Source organism: Hydra vulgaris, chromosome 13 (genome assembly GCF_038396675.1).
Source record: "Hydra vulgaris chromosome 13, alternate assembly HydraT2T_AEP".
Lineage (NCBI taxonomy): Eukaryota > Metazoa > Cnidaria > Hydrozoa > Anthoathecata > Hydridae > Hydra > Hydra vulgaris.
The window spans coordinates 57,005,001-57,012,500 of NC_088932.1; positions in this window are offsets into that span (position 1 = coordinate 57,005,001).

Consider the following 7,500-nt stretch of genomic DNA (forward strand, 5'->3'; position numbering starts at 1 on the left):
CTATTTACAAGATCAAAAGTTTAGTCTGAAGCAACAGTGGCATATGTGGCACATGCGGTAGTGGTGTAGTGGTAAGAGCGCTCGCTTTGTAAGCGAGAGGTTCGGAGTTCGACTGCTACCACGTCCCTGGAAGTACCGCGCTCAACTTAGTTTATCCGCGCAGCGGCCTTGTTTGTCAAGGTTCGTGTTTCGGAGTTAAAGAGTTGAGAGAGGGTTGCACCACGAATAACAACTAAAATATAAAAAACACAAAAAAATGAGTAGCCTCCTCGACTGCAATGTCATCAAGATGCTTTTGCGGCAATCTGGAATGCGTTTTCTGTTGTCCTCAACAACTTGTATTAGTTTCTGCATTTCAGATTCAGTTTTTGTGATGGATTGATTTAATGTGCTCATAAGAGCAGCAGAATGCTGCTCTTATGAGCACATTAAATCAATCCATCCATCAAAAAATCAATCCATTAAATCAAAAACATTTTCACAGATTTAACAATATGCGGTAGTGGTGTAGTGGTAAAGCGCTCGCTTCATAAGCAAGAGGTTCCGAGTTCGATCCCCACCACGTCCCTCGTAGTACCGCGCTCAACTTGTTTCTCCGCGCAGCGGCCTTGTTTGTCAAGGTTCGTGTTTCGGAGCTATAGAGTTGAGAGAGGGTTTTAACCACTATTAAGTAGCCTCCTTATCTGTAGTGACCTTCCCGGCCTTGGAGAAGTGAGTAACAAAAAAAATAAAAAAAAAAAAAAATTGCTTTAGTAAAACGAAGTTCAGCAATTCCCTCCCAGGTCTTTGGATCGGCTCCAGATAAAATGGTTATATCGAGACCAAGTGACTGCAAAGCAGCAGTTAATGACGATGTAACAAGCTCATGAAGTTGCTTCTTTTCCAACTTGTTTAATTCTGCTGCTGGACACTTTATACCCTTTTTTCTGTGTCACAAACCCTGTCAGAAAATAATGAAAGTGGAATCATTTCTGACCCAAGGTACCAAGTGTGATTTTGAAGCTTCTTCATAGCAGCATTTGAAATGACCTTGTTGATCTCAGAATATTGTTTAATTCTTGTGAAGAGCATCAGGTCATTTGCTGAAGCATCTCTTGCAATTGGACAGGCAATCCATGCTGGTATATAGATATGAGCAGCAACGATACAAAATTCGCACAAGTTGTTCTGTTCTTTCATAGTCAGCTTTAATTCATTTCTTAAGAGGTATATCTTCTTACAATAGATGACTTTAGCCATCCATCTAGCCATGTGATAAGTTCCTGGCATGCGAAAGCGATACTTCTTGGTGGCATAGTCTGATAACGGAAAACCCAAAATTAAAAGGCACAGCTCGATCATCTCTTTGTAGTCTTCTCTTGGTAAGTACGAAGAGTCATCTGATAAGAAAGACTGCAGAAAGCAGCCAGCCTCTGATCTAAGATGCTGAAGCTGTGGTTCAACAAGTTGGGCGTCATCTAATGGAGCATAATTGACTTGATTTATGCTTGGCCAACACTTATGAAATCGTTCAAATAAAGCTATGTTGGGCCCACTGCTAAGTCCAAGCAAAACTGAGTATATTTCCCCAATAATTACTTCATGCATATGGTGACGGCAAGCAAATTAGAGAAGATTTTTCTCCATCAACTTCTCTAGCAAGATGCACGCACCTTTTTTGGAACCCGTGTTTGACGCTGTTGTGTCAAAACACATACCGACAATATAATTTGCAACATTCCATATGGTCAGTAACGGGAAGGTTGCTTTTACTTGTGCCAGTCCAGTGCAAGATGATATCTTTACAATACCCAGTATTTACTCCAGATTACGACCAGTCACATCAATAGCAATTCTATCAACATTGGACTTTAAATTTTCATAGTTGGTGCTGTCTCTCATCATCTTACCATCCCAGTGGACGATCATATGTTGTTTCTCACTTGACATAAATTTCTGCTGAATATGATTTTCAGTTGATAAACAGTGCATGATGCATTTGCGGCGGACAATGGTGTGTTTTGGAGGTCGTCTCCACTTGCTCTAGCAATTGCAGCTGCCAATATAGTGAATTTTTGGTCAGATAAATTGATTCAATCAAGTGTGGATAATACATCTGGAGAAGACAAAATTTCATTGAGAATATGTGGCTTTTTATTTTTAGGACTTTGTTCACAGTCAGTTGATTGGGTTACTAGTTTTTTGTGATAAACCGGAATTTCTATTTCATAATTATCATAGTTATCAGGAATGTCACTGACTTCTGTTGCTTTGCTATCACTATCACAATCAATACTAAAGTGGCTACAGCTAGGGGTAAGGACAGCATTTGCTTTTTGTCTTCTCTCTTCCTCATTCTGCTTTCTTTTTGTTTCTGTTAGTTGACGCTCTGCTGTTCGCTTTTCTTGTTGAGATAATTTTACATCTTCTCCAGCCATCTTCATCATACGAGCATTCTTTTGGTCTTCCAGAAATATTTAGCTTGTTTGCATCCTTGTGTGAAATGTCAAACAGTAAATCTAATTTGATACTAAAATCTTTCTCTCTAGCAATCTGTGACTTACTAGCTCTTCCTTTATTCTTTTTAATTAAATTATATTCATCAACACATGCTTTCACTTTTGATACAATATGAGGCTGGTAAGTCATTGGAATTCTGGCTTTTTTCCAGATGTGAGCTAAACCATTAGATGTTGCTTTTGCACTGGCTGGAACTGTTTGTTTCAATGCTTTGTGATAGTGGAAAAACATCCTTAACACATCAACCATCGTTGGAAGGACATTGTTTGGTAGGTTCTTCTCAGGTTGACCAATCAACCATATTGCAGTTCAATTACGTGTCAAAGGAAAATTTGAAGAACTTATCTTTTCACTCATTTTCAGCAACAAGCGAAAATTAAAAGATACTAAATTAAACTCAACTTGAGAAATTAAATATTAATTTGCAAACATAATTTAAAATATGTGATCAATATTTCAATATGAATGTGATGAAATCATAAGTATTACAAAACTACAAACAATAAAAGAAGTTAAGTCACCCAATAATATTTATCACTAAAAAACAAAATATTGGTATAACAGCTATAATTTTTATTTTATAGGATTCAAATAAATAAGAACCTCAAAATCTTTAAATATTTCAGTTGTTCAGCAAAAAATTACAATTAATGAAAATGTTTTTCAATCAAAAACATCAGATGACAAAATGGCTGCTTGTCACATGACCAAAGAAGTAGCTCATAAAAGACAATGGTACTAAATTGAACATGGGATTAAATTAGGAAATTATTTAAGGCGTAATGCTATTATTGTAAAACTAAAAGGCCATTGAGCAACCTCTAAACATCAATTTATTTTAGTTATCTTTTACAAAGTAAATATATATATATATATATATATATATATATATATATATATATATATATATATATATATATATATATATATATATATATATATATATATTTATATATATATATATATTTATATATATATAAATATGTATATATATATATATATTATATATATATAAATATGTATATATATATATATATATATATATATATATTATATAAATTTTGAGATATTGTGAGAGAGTATATATGTATAAACTTATTTAAAACATCAGATTCATTATAAAACTAATTATTACCAGTTAATGCTGGTTTGCGTCTTCGATAAAAAATATTTTTTTTAGGCCTTTGAGTTCTTACACATTTTGTTTTCTGATCACATTCTTCTTCTTTATACATATTTAAATAAATTTAATTTTTAATAATTAAAAAAATCAAATTTAAAATAATTATTGTAAAACATACTACTGCCTCAGGTATAACCGTTGAATTGTTCTTTAATATACTATAGCTGGGTCTCGTTAATGTACCACCTCATTGAAATTACTAAATTTTATTGTAGATTTACTTTATTAATTAAAAAAATTAAAAGTAAATATTCTAGACAAGTAGTAATATTCTTTTGTTGGTAACATAAATGCGTTAAGTAAATAATCATATATTATAATTTTTTCAATTCAAACTACAAAAATAAATTTTGTTTTTAAAAAAATGCTATGGTGCCATGTAATTTTACTTCAATATAAAGGTAAAAATAAACAATCCGGAAAACTTTTAAAAATAAACAACCCGGAAAAACTCAAATTTTGGTAATTAAACTTCCCCCTGGACCTGTGAAATCGTTTATTTTTTAAGGTTTTTGAAAATTTTTTTTTCAAAAAAGATGCTTTGGGGGTAAAGATTAAGTGGTCCTGTTGAGCACAAATATTTTTGGAGTTGTTTTTTAAATAGTTGCTGCAAATCTAGAGTGTATGGTGTTTTAGTTTTAATAATTTTCTCAATTAGGCTACCCCTTCTCTATGTATATATATATATATATATATATATATATATATATATATATATATATATATATATATATATATATATATATATATATATATATATATATATATATATACATATATATATATATATATATATATATATATATAATATATATATATATATATATATATATATATATATATATATATATATGTTTTTTTTATATATATATATATACATATATATATATATGTTTTTTTTTTTTTTTTTTTTTTTGATAGCAACTTTGCCGCGAACGGACGTGTCATATTTACAAAGCTAAAAATGGCGAAAAATTTTACAACATCGCAACTAAAAGAAATTTTAGATATTCATGAGAATACAATTATGAAAATCTTCAACGAAAAAATTGAAAGATTAGAAAACAATATTGAGAAGTTAAAGAATGACAATAAAATTCTAAAATCTGAAGTTAACGACTTGAAAAAAACAGTTGAATTTGTCAGTGAAAAATACGATAAGATTATCATTGAATAAGCGGGAATTAAAGCAGATTGTTTTAAAACTGTCAACAATTTAGAAGTAAGTTTAACTGATAAAATAAAGGACAAATTGGCTGAGATTGACGACAGAAGTAGGAGGAATAATTTAAGATTTAATGGTTTAGTTGAATCCGTCGATGAAAGTTGGGACGAATGTGAAAAAAAAGTTCACGAGTTTATTAAATCAAAACTTGATCTTCAAGGGAATTCAGTTATCGAACGTGCTCACCGTGTTGGTAAAACTGATAAAATTGATAAGAACAAAAAAAACCAAACAATTTTTGTTAAATTTTTAAGCTTTAAAGACAAATCTACAGTGCTTGATAAATATATTAAAACAAAACTTTGGGATCAGCGAATCTACGTTGACGAAGACTTCAGCGAAAGAACGAATGAAATATGTAAAAAATTGTTTGCAGAAGCCAAAGACTTACGATTAAAAGGTAAGTATGCTAAGGTTTCTTATAACAAATTAATTACATGAGACATGTGAAAAGAAATTTTTTGGTTTTACGGATTCTTTACCAGCAAAAACGGATTCAATTCAGAACAAAAATTTAGATTCAAATTTTTTTAAATTTTTTCCAACAAATGATTTTTTTCTAAATGATGAATCAGATTCTGACCTTAATTATAATAAAGGAGCTGAATCTTTGCAAAGTGAATGTAATTATTTTTATATCTGTGAAATGAAAAGATTTCTTGATCATAATAAAGTAAATGCGATTCATATTAATATACGTAGTTTAAAAAAAAAACTTTGAAACTTTTTAAAGTTTTATTGAGGAAACTTGTAATCTTTTTGACATAATTTGCTTAACAGAAACTTGGTGCAGTTCCGATGACGTAAATTCTTTTATGAACTTTGAACTGCCGGGTTTTAATTTAATTTCATTGGCAAGAAAAACAAACAAACGCGGCGGAGGCGTACTTATTTATGTTAAAAAATGTTTGAGATATTTTACCAGACATGACACGAGCATTTCCGATGCCAATAAAGAGGTTTTAACGATTGAAATTTTAACCAATAAAGGTAAAAATAATTTCATAAGTTGTTGTTATCGCCCACCTTCAGGAGAAATTAAAAATTTCAGGTCATTTTTATGTAATGACGTCATTAAAAAAAGTCACCACGAAAATAAATTTATATATGTACTAGGAGATCTAAACTTGGATTATTTTCAATACCACGTAAATAATAACATTAGAATTTTTTATAATGATATTTTTGAAAATGGAGCGGTTCCATTGATTAACAAACCAACCAGAATTACACACTCATCTGTTTCTCTAATTGATAATATTTTGACCGCTGATATCTTTAACGATTCTTTAAAAAAAGGAGTAATAAAAAACGACTTATCTGATCATTTTCCTATTTTTTTTTATAAATATAGTCGAAAAATTAATATTTAATAAAAAACTAACTTTTAAAAAACGTATTTTTACGAACGATAACCTTGAATCTTTTAGAGAACAATTATCTTTAATTCATTGGAATTTTGTTAATGTTTCCGCTAATGCAAATTTAATTTATAACTCATTTTTCAAAACATTTTGCGACATCTTTAACGGTAATTTTCCGGTAATTACTCACAATCTCCATGCTAAAAGTATTAAATCACCATGGATTACAAAGGGTTTGCGTAAGTCTTCTAAAATTAAACAAAAACTATACATTAAATACTTAAAAACTAAAACAAATGAAAACAAAATTATTTATAAAAATTATGCTAAACTTTTTGAAAACCTAAAAAAAAAACAAAAAAAAATTATTACATAAATTTACTTTAAAAATTTAAATTAAACTTGAAGCGCACATGGTCAATTCAAGGGAAGCTACTGGCAGCAAGAAATCTTTATCTCACACTTTACCAGATACAATTAGACATAATAATGATTTTATATATGATAAAAGGGAGATTGTGGAAGAATTTAATAAATACTTTGTGTCTGTAGGGCCTAATCTTGCCAAGTTAATTCATAAACCTAACAGTCCAATTACTAACTTATATTTCCCTTTAAATTCTTACCTAAACTACTTTGAATTATCTTTTGAAGAATTTGAAAATGCTTTTAAAATGTTAAAGTTAAACAAATCAGTAGGCCCTGATGGTGTCAACGGAAAAAATTATTATTAGTTCATTTGATGTTTTAAAAGATGTACTATTTAAAATTTTTTCAATTTCAATAAAACAAGGAATTTTCCCACAAAGCCTAAAGATAGCAAAAGTCATACCAATATTAAAAAACGGTGACTCTACCAACATAAATAATTATTGTCCTATTTCAGTTCTTCCTGCGCTCTCTAAAGTTTTTGAAAGAATTTTGTACACCAAAATATATAATCACCTACTATAAACAACTTATTATACAAAAACCAATATGGCTTTCAAAAAAACAAATCCACTGAACACGCAATTGAAGTTACTAGAAATATTTCTTACTCATTCAAAAATTCTCAATTTACTTTGGCTGTTTTCATAGACCTAGCGAAAGCTTTTGATACTATCCCAGCAAACATGTCAGCGTTGAATCAACGTTGAAAACCGGTCGCAGCGAAGAAAAAGCGTTACAGTCACAAAAACAACGCGCTTTCAACGTTGAATCAATGTTTGTTATTGTATACTAAATCA